Source organism: Neophocaena asiaeorientalis, unplaced genomic scaffold, assembly GCF_003031525.2.
Source record: "Neophocaena asiaeorientalis asiaeorientalis breed wild unplaced genomic scaffold, Neophocaena_asiaeorientalis_V1.1 scaffold211, whole genome shotgun sequence".
NCBI lineage: Eukaryota > Metazoa > Chordata > Mammalia > Artiodactyla > Phocoenidae > Neophocaena > Neophocaena asiaeorientalis.
The window spans coordinates 1,935,439-1,948,622 of record NW_020172824.1 but is presented as its reverse complement, the minus strand read 5'-3'; the positions used below and the strand labels follow the sequence as shown (position 1 = coordinate 1,948,622).

General features: G+C 39.3%; 1 non-coding gene across 1 annotated transcript; it reads left to right on the top strand.

Moving 5' to 3' along the window:
• Positions 1 to 212: 212 nt before the first annotated feature.
• On the top strand, positions 213 to 332 carry LOC112397647 (U5 spliceosomal RNA). Its single transcript, XR_003002835.1, has one exon. It is a non-coding gene; the product is annotated as a U5 spliceosomal RNA (small nuclear RNA).
• The last annotated feature ends 12,852 nt before the right edge of the window (positions 333 to 13,184 follow it).

Below are 13,184 nucleotides of genomic sequence, written 5' to 3'. Positions count from 1 at the left end.
AGAGCAAATTCTCCACCATTCAAAACCTCCCAGCCTTATATCCTCTAAAAATTAGAAGACAGAGCAACAGAATCTTCAGAATTCCAAGCTAACCAGCCTTGAGTTCTATTTGTCAGGTCTATCAGGCTGACATCCTCCCTGGCCTAAGCAGCATTCATCATCACCGTTTTGTCTTCACTGCTAATCTCTTTAGCTTAAGATGGGAGGTCCCTACACTCTGGTTTCTCTTCAGAACGCATAAATCTTTCGCCTTTTACTAAAGATTTCCGTGGAGAGAAACAATAAAGATGGGAGGTCCCTGATGAATATGCTATTGATTCTACACAGAAAAACACTGGTTGATTTAGATCCTGTGTCTTCTTTCTCTAAAAAACAAAACAAAACCAAAAAACTAGTGCTAAACACATGTTCAACATCAAGTTACTGATAGTGACATCAAGAGCTCAAAAATAATGGAAATCACACTGCTTTGAAGATACTGTGATGAAGAATTCATGAATTCACTCCACAAAATTTCCTTGAGCATCCACAATGTGTGACCAGTTGCGTCAGGGCTCTGTAATACAGTCAGAAGTGAACTGTCCTTGAAGCTAATGAAACTTAACCTTCAGGGCCCCTCACTAGCCTGGGCTGCTTCCAGCCCTGGAAGAAGTTTAATATTTTCACATTGGCATACATTTTTGTAAAATTTGCAAATATCAGATATATTTGTACTCGTTAGGAGGGCCTCCCAGATTTTCTGTCTCAGGCTACATAAAAACTGGGATTTACCCCTGATATCCAAGGAAAAGTTACACAGCTTTTCCATAGGCTAGGTGTTACATGGGTCATTCATTTACTAACTGGAAAACACAAAGGGCACCAAAGTGTATCCAAATAAACGTCTGATATAAAGCCTTACTTGAAAGAGGCAAAGCTAAATTAAAGTCATTTCTCCCTGTCATGTCTGGGTCAGATAAACTTCCTTTCGGGAACTTGGATGTCTTCTGTGAAATCTTTCTCGTACAGGTTAAAAGAGTTCAGCCTTCTCTCTTCAAAGATAATTGGCCTTACTATTCACCATCCTTTTGTTTATCAAAATTAAATTAAGGTCAGTATTACGGTACTAAAGCAATATATTACTTAGACTGGGGATATGGGATGGGAGGAAATAGAGACGACTGATAATGATCTTCAATTATCAATGATGCCACCTTTCTAAGGTCAAAAAGTCTAAGACAAAGATGAGGTAAGTTTCAGATAAAGGTTTTATAATAGATTTTTTAATTGAAAAACTATTTGAATAAGTTATGACGAAAGCTATTGTCTCCCTTCCTGAAAATACTTAAACACAGATTTTCTGATCTTCCACAGAATCATGAATATTCCAAAGGAGAATCCATCCTCCAATAGGTGTTTTTTCCTTCCAATTATTTTATTTTTTTTTTTTTACATCTTTATTGGAGTATAATTGCTTTACAATGGTATGTTAGTTTCTGCTTTATAACAAAGTGAATCAGTTATACATATATATATGTTCCCATATCTCTTCCCTCTTGCGTCTCCCTCCCTCCCACCCTCCCTATCCCACCCCTCTAGGTGGACACGAAGCACCAAGCTGATCTCCCTGTGCTATGCGGCTGCTTCCCACTAGCTATCTATTTTACGTTTGGTAATGTATATATGTCCATGCCTCTCTCTCGCTTTGTAACAGCTTACCCTTCCCCCTCCCCATATCCTCAAGTCCATTCTCTAGCAGCAATTTACATTTTTAAAAAGTAATCATAGTTTTACGCAGTAAAGGAAGCTCCTAGATTAGTGGTTCTCAAAATGTGGTCTCTGCACCAGCTGCACCAGCAATACCTGGGACTTGCTAGAAATGCAAATTCTTGGGTCCCACCTTGATGTACTGAATCAGAAATTCCCGAGGTGGAGCCCTGCAATCTGTGTTTTAACCAGCCCTCCAGGCAATTCGCATGCATGCTACAGTTTGAGAATCGAAACCCTAGAGACCTACTGAAGATCAACCAGATCAGTAGCACACATACCCTTTCCCTATGGTCATAAGAGAACTAGCTAACTTCCAGCAATTAAAGAATTTTATTTTACTCTAAAAGGTCTGAAAAGGTCAAAAGCCAGATCCAGTTTTGTCCACAGTGGCAGATTCATAATGTTGTACAATTTGCAGTCATGAAATATACATTTCATTCACACATGTCCAGCAACAATCTCAGTTGTAGCGTCACGTCCCCAGTGATTCTCCAGCTGTGACAAGGAGCTGATCATCTCTGGAATCTGACAAATACCAAAGGTGGAGAATCACTGCTCAGTGAATCTATCCCATTTCAGAGTCTCAGGAACTGCTGCTATAATCCCGAAACTGCCTCTAAAGATCATTGGAGGAATAATAAAACGGGTAACATCCCAAGTCAAGTTCCTGGTTTACTGGATTATAAATGAGATAAAATGTTGAATTGAGGAGAAAGTAGTATGTAAAGAGGACAATTAAAAAAATAGCACACTGTAGAAACAGCAGGGAAAAAATGACAGTCATGTATTTGTTCAGGTTTCAAAACACAAGTAATAGCATGAGAAGCTTTGCATAAACAGAAGTTATGTGCAAAATTCTGCTTTTGATAAAAGGTGATAGTAAGTAGGTAAATGCAATATGTAATCATTCAACAATCATTCATTAGGACTCACTACTGAACGCCCATGGCTGGACAAAAAGCATAACCCCACCTCTAACTCCAAGGCTTATATTAATCTCCCTACAAATCTACCTCTCTGTATATTGTTTCCTCAGGATAAGGACCACTTCTATTAGTCTTTATGTCTATAGTATTCTGCACAGTATCTGATACATGGTTGGTACTTAATAAATATATATTAAATCAAGAAGTATTTGCGATCCGTCATCCAACACAGAAGGACATGGATTTTCTGGACCACCATGGGCCTAGGGACCTTGCATAGAATCCCTAGTCAGTTCAGATGAGAAGGACCTTCCCTCAGACAAGGCTCCAAGAGTTCTCCTGGACTAAGGGTAGTTTTTGGGCTCCAAAGAAATAATCAGTAAGAGAACCAAGTCATTGTTGGGGGAGGGACACTTTAACATTCCCTTCCCCTACAATGTCCACAAGACTCCCCAAAACTATCCCAAATAAATACATATAAGCCGAAGTTCTGGGATAAACACCTTGTCTCCCTTTCCAAACGTGCTGCCACGTTAACCATTCATACACCTGAGTTCTGGAGCCCCACAGTCTGGCATAAATGCATTCAGTGGCTTTAAAACCCAGAGAGGACAGAAAAGACTGTTGAATATACAAGTCTGCTGTCTGACTAAAGATGTTCTTGGAATGTTTTCTCTTCTCCCAACTCTGTTTCGATCCCACAGGTCCACCACATTCAGGTCATATCAGGTCCTAACTTGTTATTCTGCTTGAACTTGGATCCCAAGATATGTGCCAGTTAACTCGTGTTTCCTGTTTCTGACCATGTCCAGTCAGCCGTCCAAGAGCCTGTGTGCCAGCCAGCTGCCATGAGCAACTGCCCTCCCAGTCTGCCCCGTCAGGCACAGAGCAGAAGTTCCTCCCAGGTCACTCCCTGGCCATCCACACTCTGGGGGATGACATCAGAGGAGAGGGAAGCCTTGGCATGGAGCCCGATCAGGTTCAATGACAGGCCTCTTCTCTATGTCCCCCTCAGAACTATTGTGAAAGTGAGTAATGATCTTAAACTGAATCACACTAAAAAACTGTGCAGCCAAATCTAAAAAGTATAATCGCAACCAAATATATACAATAACCATAATATAAATAAGCATTAAAAAGACTAGAAGAACTTGAAACCAAATGCTAACAATAGTTTTTTCCAGCTTGTAGGATTATGTCTTTTTGTTTGTTTGTTTTTTATACTTCCTTTATTTTACAGATTCTCTATGGTGAGAGTACATACATAACTTAAAAAATTATCACTTTAAAAAATGCAAGGGCTGAGTCTTAAGTTCAGTCTTTAAAGAAGTATGAGTCAGACAGGCTGTGAAAGATTTTTATCTGTTTTAGAATGATTAAAAACAAAAAAATAGGGAAAAAGTCAATATGATAGAAATATCTTTTTCAAAAATAAGCATCCCAGATACTTAACAGTGTATGTGGTTTGCTCTAGATGCATATGCATTTTTAATATACTTACATTGTTTATCTTCACTCTAAGGAAGTCCAGGGTTGCTCAATAATAGACCTAATCACCCTAATATTGAGACATTGGCAGGAATTGATTACTGAACATCAAATTTTTTCCAAATATGCAACCCTCAGTCTTAGATTATTTTTTACAGTCCCTCCCATGTGGGCTTTTCTCTCTTCTCCCCAGACTGGATCACTAAAGCCTTGTGGAAAGGTGGGAGGAGAGGATGGAGAAGAGAACTAACACTTACTAAGCATCTAGAATATACTAGCACTGTGCTAGATACTTTAGACGCATGATCACGGTACTACTAGAAGGATCTAGAACACAGATTTAATATCTGTTCAAATGAAACTCCCTAAACAGCTAGCTCCTCTACACTTCTAGTCTCCTATTCTTTAGGGTAGAAATCTCTCTCTTTTTTAAACCAAGTGTGCCTGATTCTGTGCCCAATGTGTGAGAAATACTAGTAGGAAAAAAAGGAAAGAAGGGAGGGAGAAAGAGAGGGAGGGGAGGGATGGAGAGAGCAAAGGAGTGAGGGAAGGAGGGAAGAGAGAGAGAAAGGGAGACATCTGTGATGCCTGATTTATATGAATATAGCAAATAAATGCATGTATGTGTATGTGTGTATATACATATAAACTAAATGCCTCAGCCATGAATGGATTTAATTGTTATTCAGTCCTTTTTTAAACAACGGTCAGAGAATGAAGAGAGACTCCACTCAAAGGCCAATTTTAAAGTGCAGACTAACTAGGATTCCTGGCCACTACTCTTTCACAGAGCAATTGCTAAGCAGAAAACATACTGGTACTATAATTTACTTCCTTATGAAACCCTCTTCTACAATTCTTACCCACAGTGATCACTGCCTTTCCTGAATTCTTACTTCACTTAGGGCCTAACTTATATTACGAAGCAGTCCATTACGTACTATTCCTGGCTTCTCTTGTTCTTTCTTTTCTCGTGTTTTAATGTTCTCTTTCCTACAACATTACACAGTCATTGAGGACAGAGGCCACATCCTGGCATCTTCCATCACGTCCAGCTCCTAGACATCTACCTAGGTACCCGACAAATTGTCACGTGAGCCCTAGCCCTATAACTGTCCCCTCCTAAATGTCCCATGGCACACTGTTTCTCCCACTGTCAACACACGTATGACACTAAGCCTTGTCTGTCAGCTGTTTGGGCATAAGTCTGTCTGTTCATGATGCTTTAAACACCTTAAAAGGGCAGAATCAGTGCCTTATTCATTTCTGCAGCCTCCTCTGGGCTTCACAGTGCAACTGGTGCATCACAGGGACTCGATATATATTGATTGGCTTAAATAGATTAAGGATGGAATTCTGATGTATCCTCAAATCAGCAATGGATAAGCAGGATTTCCCAAGGACCAAAGGGAGACCAGAGATTCACCATCCCCTTTCGTGGGATTTTTTTTTAATATTAATCACACATTTTAAAAAGCCACATAGTTTAGTAGAAGCACAAATGTTGGGGTCAGACAGCCCTAGTTGAAATTAGAGCTGCCAACACTTTCTTTTTTAGTATTCTCATTTTCAAATGTTCACTTTGGCAGCAAAAGTCCTTTCTGGATCTTTAAGCTTGTAATTACCCTTTAATTAATTACCCTTTGTAATTAATCTTTAATTACATGAATTAAAGATTGTAACAATTTAAGAAATTAATGAAAAAACTTGAAAAAATTGTTCTACTTGTTCTTCCCCTGCTCAGCCACCTCAAATAACCACTGTCAGCCATCTAATATGTTCAGTTCTCTTTCTTTTTATCTGTATCAATATACATGTGTCTGTGTGTATATATAGCCACACATTCTTCCTTTGCATTTTTACAGAAATAGGTCCATATGAAATACATATTGTTGTGTTACACTTAATTTTTATCTATTTCAATATTCAACGCCAATTTACAGTTTTTCTCGCATTTTAATAGCACTGATGCTTTGTAGTTATGTGCCTTTTGGAAGGATGACAGAGGCTCTGGGCCTCAGTTTCCGCATCAGTAAACTGGAAATAGTATCTTCTTCAGAGATGGGGTAAAGATTAAATAAAATAATGTTTGCAAGACTTGTGGTTGCCAAGGGGAAGGGGGGTGGGGGAGGGAAGGATTGGGAGTTTGGGATTAGCTGATGCAAACTATTATACATAGGATGGATAAACAAGGTCCCACTGTATAGCACAGGGAACTATATTCAATATCCCATGATAAACCATAATGGAAATAAATGTGAAAAAGAATGTATATATACGTATAACCGAATCACTCTGCCGTACAGCAGAAATTAACACAGCAGTGTGAATCAACTATACTTCAATAAAATGTTTAAAAATTTAGAAAAAGTCATGTTCCCAAATCAATTGCTACACAATTGGTGCTGAATAAAATATAACTGTTGTTGTTGCTGTTATTGTTACCTTTGAATCATAGCAATTAGACTGAGAAATTCCTAGCTTCTTTCAGTGCTGATCCTCAGTTAGATTTTAGGGAAGGAACAGGAGAACAAAAACTGCACTATCCTCAATGTCCTAATTCACTGTTTGCAGGAGGACTTCCTTCCCTCACTTACCAAACAGGAAGTCATTGGGCTCCGTGGGAATTTAGATTTGCTCCTGGTGCCTCTGTTCCCTCAGGGCTACAGAAGTGTAAGGGTGGAGAGAAATATCTCCCTCCCAATCGCCCTCCAGGGAATCAGCCATGCGAGTTCACCTTTTCATTAACCAGAGCCTAATATACAAAGACCTGCTCACAGCGGTAGCGGCTTGACAGTAAATTGTGACAAAAACAATACCCACTGGCAGCACCAGTCTACAGCTGTTCTCCCTTCCGCATCTGCCTTCCTGCCACAAGAAGTTGAGCCCTGCACGTCTAAGAGAGCATCTCAATACGTACATTTTAAATCAGATCTGAACTGCTGATCAAACTGTTTGAAGTTTTCCAGATGCAAGAACATTTATTCTACAGCACTTCTAAAAATAAGGGGGAGAAAAGCCCAGAGCCTGTCAAAGTTAATTAGATTCGTACAAAAAGCTTAACAGTCCCATGCAATGTTTTTACTCTATTACATATAAATGTACAATAATTCCGTGAACACTGCGTTTAATATTTTAATTAAGGTTATGCTTTGTATAAATATCAACTCATCATTTACTGTGGCTACAGTCCTATTTAAATGAAGTCAATTTGACAGTACATTCATGAAAAAGAGAGCCTTTTAAGAGTTTTGCTCTTATGTGGCCTAGAATACTAATGGAGGTTAATTGTCAAAACAAGCTCAGCACAGACTTCAGAATTATCTTCACATTTTAGCGACAGAACAACGTAACCACATTTTTATGTGACCTGCTGACCTAATACCGTGAATAACATAATGGCTATTATAAATCTCCATGTCTGCTTCCTGAAAACTAGAGAGCTCTCCTTTTTAATATTTACATTTTGCGGCTGCCCTTTAAACAGACACCCTTTAACTACTGTATTTGCGATTCAGATGATCAGATAATTAGATGTAAGATTAGATGCAGTCTGTGCCTCTGCAAATCACTACTTGGTGTGTAACAGAAAATATCAAATTAAGTTTTCAGAGGCAGGGAAATTTCAAGTCTGCAGTCATTTTAATTCCATCTGAGGCAAGGATACAATTTATTACTGTATTCAGAATTCATGTTCTCTTTTTCCAAAACACCTATTTTAATTAGAGAACAGAGACCCGAAAGAGGAGAAATAGGAAAAAAAGGCCTTCTAGTGCCCCACAGGGATCACTCTCTACTCCTTCTAGAGACAGTACCTGTTCTGAAGTCAGCAGTTGCCCTGAGTATCAAAAGATTAGATTCAGTGAGCCTTTTCCTATCAAGTGGCTCTCAGGGCCTGCCAAAGAGCAGTAAGGCATCTCCCGTCTGGCAAATACCCCCACTGCTTTCCTTCTCTTTGCTACTGGTTTTTCATATTCAAATTTCACAAATCACTGTCTTCCAAAATGATCTAGTAGTTTGTCTCATCAAATACACGAAGACGCAAAAAAAAAATCTCATATTGCCAACTATATGTACTTTTTATAAATAGAAGAGAATTTTTAACAGAATAGAAACAGGACATAAAAATAGAGAAACTAGAAAACAGATGGCAACAAAAGATACCAGTATTTATCCCTGGGTGCTATTAACAGGGAAGTGCAAAATAACCAGCCCATTTTGGATTCTTTTAACATTTTGGAATAAAATAAATTCTTAGAGCTTCTACTGAAGTCACAGGTCCTTTAAAGACAGGGGATGGGTGCGTGGTGTTTAAATTTTCTAGTTCACAACTGCCGGATGTGAAATCCAAAGCTGGACTCCTACACTAAGATATGACCACGATAAATCTGACCCTGAAATCATTTGAAGGCTTCACTTCACCTAGGAATGATGTTATTTGAAAGTTGGGGTTAAATTAATTTTAAAAGTCACTCTATTTGTTCATTCAACAAATATTTTTGAGATGCAGGAAAGCTTTCAAAAATGAATTATCTGCAAGGTAATTCCTAGGGAAAAGAAATCTCCATAAATAATAAGAGGGCAGGAATAGCTTGTCATAAACTTTTTTAATATTCCTCTGATCTCTGAATATAAGGGTGACAACACATGGAGACACGCTAACATCTTCAAGGGTACCTGAAAGAGAAATCTGGTTCAAACTAGAACCAGAACCAATGACCTTGACCCCATTTATTACCTGATGCATAACTAAAATAGACCACACTTTGCATATCCACTTCTAAGTTTAGCTTCTGCCAGACAGAGACCTTAGCCCACCATTTTTCTCTTTTGCACTCACACGGGTAGTTATATTATCTTTAACTGTGTGCTAATTATTTCCGAAGTATGCATAGATCCTATTCCCCAAACTAAATGGTGAGCAGTTAAAAGGCAAGGGGATGTCATTTGCATGTTTTTATTTCCCTTCATTACTTTACGTTGAGCAGAGCAGGCACAAAGCAGAGGCTTCATGCAAGGGACAGAAGGGAGGATGGGAGAGAAGAAAGAAAAGCAGGCAGAAGAGAAGCAGGTTTTGATTCTAAGGACTTGCTTATCAATATCCTTTCCGTCTGTCTAGTTTTTATCAATGGCCTCAACATTCTACTAAGCGTCCTCCCATCTTTGGTTCTCTCTGCACTCCCCCTTTTCACCTACTCAGGTCTTTCTCACAGTTTCTCCCTCACGACTCTTGTCATTTTCATTTCCTTACCTAGGACAAGCCATCATTCCTTTGCCTAAACTAACTCAGTTGCTGCCTAATTGGTCTTCCTGTCTTCTCTCTCCTTCAAGGTTATGGTGCTCTTTCCTCCTCAAAAGCCTTTGTTGGCTTTCGGAAAACACCACACATTAGATGTAGAGCTTCTCTGTACTACCAACCACTGTTCTCTGCTCCTAGGACGCCTGTCTCCCTCTGCTTGCATATCTCCATCCGTCAAAGCCTCCATCTCCCCTCCAAGGCCCAGCCCAAATGCCATCCCTCCAGGAAAGCCTTGTGTGTTCTCACAGAGCCCACACTCATTGCTGCCAGCTCTCAGCTCTGGTAGAAACGCCTCGTGTCTCCCGGGGGCCCTTATGGTGTCTGCTACCGTCAAATCTCCCTGAGGATCCTGCAAGCTCCTTTTGAAAAATGCAACACATCTTTGGAACCCATGCCGTTTTCCTTAGTAGTCTGCTTAGTAAACATTTGTCTAATGACACCCACAGGCACTCGGAACCTCAGAGCACACACTCAGCACCAAAAATCACAATAATGATGAAGGAATCATAATTTAAGAATTGATTGTAGGAGACCATTGATTTTATCCTTCTCCTTGAAAGCCCATAAATATCTCAGCCAATTCACAATCTATCACTATTTAATATTCTTCAGAGAAAGTAATTCAAGTGTTTTAAATAAAGAGCTATTTACATTTTACACATATTTTCCAGACACCAAACCAAAACATTTCTACAAGCACATAACTGTTTGCTATAAACATAGCAAGCTAACATTTTAATTCCTCTCCCTTTTTCTCGATCCTTTTTTCACAGTGTGTTTTTCTTGTCTAGACAGTTCCTTCTGTGCCTCTTTTATATTCTGACGTGCATTAGCACCCCGACTCTTCCGCCATCCCTGAGATGATGTTTTATTAGCCTAGGAGTGATTCTTTGCTCTTCCTCTTTCTTTCCGTCAAGTCCCGAAAATTCTTTGTAACTATAGCCTGTGTACTTCTTTCACATAACTTTTTTCCCACTGCTCTCTAAAGACTTACCGTAATGCATTCAGGGGTCAGAGGTACCTGCAACTCCTCCGCCCCACTTCTAGGCCTGCAACGTCTCTTGGGTAACACTGTCCAGTGTTTAACTATCCTACCAGAATATTATTCCTTATAACCAATCTAAATCTCTCACACTGTAGTCTGCAGTTTAAAGACATTTTCTCCTCCTTTTCTAACCTTGGTGGATGTGGCGCACGGTAATTTTCCTCTGCATAATTAGCAGGGGGGAGTTCAAAGTATGTCCCAAGAAACTCTTTTGATATTATTTTTGTTTTCTCTTGGACAATACTGCCTTTTCTATTATTTATCTGCTAGAAAGAATATGTTAACTTTTGTCTCCGCGAATGACGTCCTATTTCTTTTACCCTGTCTGCACAGTTATCTTGTCTAAGCTGATGGTATTAAAAGTCTATGAAGGATCGAAAGATTCACCTTAAAGCTTGGTGGATTGTGGTTGCTAATCCACCCTCCACACAGCATGGTAGTATGGCCAACTCTCCTTAAGATATGTGTGATCTTAATGAAGAAACAGAGAAATCCAAAACAGCTTATTAGCTTAGAGGATTTACATGTATTACCAGCACATCTGAGGTGCCCAATTAACACTGTGTTCTCATATAATATACCAACCAAGCCCTACTAGAGAGTTCAGTCACCTGAGTCTAGAGATTCAGTCCCAGACAACCCTGGACACTGTACTGGCCTCATGAAATGTCCTCATTAGATGGGAGAAGATTAGAGGATGCACTCCTTGAAGAGCACCATGGAGGATCTATAATCAGGTCTAGAAGCTTTCTTGCCTTATTTCCTCCAACAAGACATGGCTACACAAGAATCCTTTTGGAATGGTGGATCATTCAACTCTCTTCCCTCAAATTTGAGGAACAAGGAAAAGTTAACCAGAGCCGGAATTTTCCCCAACAGATTATTTGGAATAGAGTAAGAAGGGACTTTGCTGACGACATCCACAAATTTAAAAAGCAAACAAACCAATAAAAGCCCTTCATGGGCAGTCAAAGATCTGCTTGTAGCTCCTGAGATCCACTAGAATGGACTACATGTTCTATTCACTTGCTGTGTCTTGATCACAACAGCCCTCGAGGATGAGCCCCTGTTGTTAACTATCCATCATCCCAATAAATAACAAGGCCAGTCTGATAGACTTAAGCTTCTGAAAAATAACCTGACTTATCTTCTGCAGCTAAGCAAAGAGGTCACTCCCCAGCTTAATGCTGCTCTCATGCACCAAAGTGCCCTCTCACCTCGTTGGGAATGTCCATTCAAGTTAGAAGCCCTGATGTTCACACCACCACGTCACTTACTCCACCTGATTGGCACTTAAGTCTAAAGTACCAACTGGGACTTCCCTAGTGACACAGTGGTTAAGAATCCTCCTGCCAATGCAGGGGACACAGGTTCGAGCCCTGGTCCGGGAATATCCCACATGCCGTGGAGCAACTGAGCCCGTGCGCCACAACTACTGAGCCTGCGCTCTAGAGCTCACGAGCCACAACTACTGAGCCCATGCACCATAACTACTGAAGCCCACGCACTGCTCTAGGGCCCATGTCCATAAACACTGAGACCGCATGCTGCATCTACTGAAGCCCACGTGCCTAGAGCCCGTGCTCCACAACAAGAGAAGCCACCATGATGAGAAGCCCACGCACCGCAACAAAGACCCAACGCAACCAAAAAAAAATTTTTTTAATAAAACAATAAAAAATAAGTTACCAACTGAACACTTACTTGGCAGCCTAATTCCCCTTCATTTTTCAATCCAATGACACATGTAGAAAACTTCTGTACATGTTTGTATTTTCATGACCAACCCCAGACATACTGCTTGTCATTTCATAAAAACATTGAGAGAAAAATAAAAGATTTCATGATTTCTCCAAAGTTAATAAAGCAAAGGATGTTCCAATGAAGTAATTATTTCCTACTTACTTGCCACATAACTTTTCCTTCATAATTGTTGAAGGACAACAATTTTCAACATACTTGTTGAAGGACAACAATTTAAATTATATATACATATATATTTATACGTATATATACATGTACACACACACACATAAACACACACACATATGTATCGAGAGCCCTGAAAATTTGACTCAGGAATTCCACTTCCCAGAATTTACTCTCAAGAAATTATGAGACTTCCACTCAAAAGGTGAGTTACAAAGATGTTCATCATATTTTATAACTGTAATAACTCAAAATACCAATGATATGGAGAGATTAACACATTATAGTATAACTATAAGATAAAATAGTTTGCAGCCCTAAAAAAATTTTTTTAAATAATATTTGACTCAGGGAAATGCTTATGATTTAAGTTAAGTAAAAGCAACAGATACAAAGCAATGGTTAAAAGGGATACTGATTTAAAAAAAAGAAAAAGAAACATGTTCTTTACGCTGCATGAAGATTATAGGTGGAAAGTCACTCACCCAATATTAACAATTGCTATCTCTAGGAAGCAGGTTTACAGGGGATTTATAATTTCTTATTTATATTTTTATATACTTCAACGGGTAAATAGTGAATGTGTTTTATTAATTTTAATCACACATTTCTCCACTTCCTTAACCCTTCACACTCTAGGATCCCTGCAACTGTTTATACCTAGATTCTAGGACACTATACATGGAGTTTGTCCAGGACAGTCCCTTCCATTTTTGCTTATTGTCTTGTCATTAACTACTTCCATATT